This window comes from Talpa occidentalis, unplaced genomic scaffold, assembly GCF_014898055.3.
Source record: "Talpa occidentalis isolate TD23 unplaced genomic scaffold, MPIMG_talOcc4v2.1, whole genome shotgun sequence".
NCBI classification, from domain to species: domain Eukaryota; kingdom Metazoa; phylum Chordata; class Mammalia; order Eulipotyphla; family Talpidae; genus Talpa; species Talpa occidentalis.
In genome coordinates this window covers 84,120,420-84,122,061 of record NW_026555331.1, presented here as the reverse complement: position 1 = coordinate 84,122,061, position 1,642 = coordinate 84,120,420, and positions in this window count along the sequence as shown.

Below are 1,642 nucleotides of genomic sequence, written 5' to 3'. Positions count from 1 at the left end.
ACTGAAATGATCAAACCCAATTGAGTTTTCATTTCTATACCATCTATTTTCTTTCAATTATCTTTATCAACACACCTGCCTTCAGCATTCATTTGTTTGTAAATTGTATCAACTAAATTTTGAAATAATGCAAGATTACTCTCGCAAGCAAAATGGAATGATCTAAATTCTTATTGCAGGATATTGTCTAGTGAAGTCCTTCCTAGTGAAGTCCTTCCTATTGAATGACTAACTAATCATATTTTCCTTTGATCCTTAGAAATTTATTATTTATTCATTGATTCTTGAATTTAAGGGAGTAAATTTCATCATGAATATTGTCATCTAAAGGCTCATATTTTGAGATTGCGTTTCTTTTTCTTTCACTTTTTTTTAACAACTTGGATATACAATTCACAAACCATAAAATTTACTCACTTAAAGTGTATAATCCAGGTTTTGTATATTAAATGGTATACAATATTGTATATTTTTAGCGGTGTAGGTTCACACCTCTTCAAACGTATGTCAGCACACCACATCCACCTGCAAGGCATCAATAGTCCTTCAGCATAGTTAGTGCAAGGGGCTCCCTCCTTCCTTTGCTCCTTACTCTCCACTGCTCATTTGTATGATCATTTTTACCATCATCATTAGAGCTTGAGTGCCGCTCTCTGTGTCATTGCTTTCATCTTCTGTTTCACCTTATGTTAGTTTCCTTTTTCAACTTCCTTTTCTTTGTCATTATGGGCAGACAACAAAAAATTTAAAGATCTCAACTGTGTTCAACAAAAACTTTAAAAAGTTTGCAAAGATGCTATCTCTATACCTTTTTTTTACTCTCTACTCTTTTTTCCTCTATTTTTAAATGATGCAATACATTGGGAAACAAAAAAAGAAAACCGAAACTTGATGCTGTAATGGTGATTCATTTAATTCCTTTCGGGTGATTCCATCATTCTTCCATTTTCTTATAACTTTTTCATCTTTTTTAGCATAGTTGGGAATATTTAATAAGTAATTGTAACATCTTGAAAGAGCAAAATGGAAGTTTCATAATATAATAATGTAGTTCATATAGGGTTCAATGGAAACATGGCAATTGAGAATAGAGTAAGTTTTATTCTATTGAAAAAGAGTAAAATTTCTCTTATTTTTTGAAAGACTGTAAGAAAGAGTAAAAGTCATGAAATATCAATCATTATAATCAGTTACAAATAAAAACTCAAAAATAAAATTGGGTGCAATGGACCCTGATCATATACCAATAGTCAAAGCATTGAGCTACTCTATGATTCTCATCAATTCTTCCTTTCCAAGTAAGTGAATTCTATCTTTGTTAACTGGTTGTGAGGAAGATGCTGGACCAATGCTTCACTATGGGCTCTTAAAGAATGAAAACTGGCTAAAAATATTTTATTTTATTTATTTATTTAAGATTTATTTATTTATGCATGAAAGAACTGGGGTACAGGTCAGAGGTGTGGGGTGAGAGAATTCACCAAGACAGAGCGGGGAACAGAACAGGCAGATGCACTGAAATACACTGCTGAGGGGAGCAGCAGGCGAGTCAGGAGAGGTCTGCTCAGCATACACCACATTATTTTCTCATTCTCCTTTCTCTAAAAACCCATTTATTCCTCTGGTTCTTCAAATGCAAATG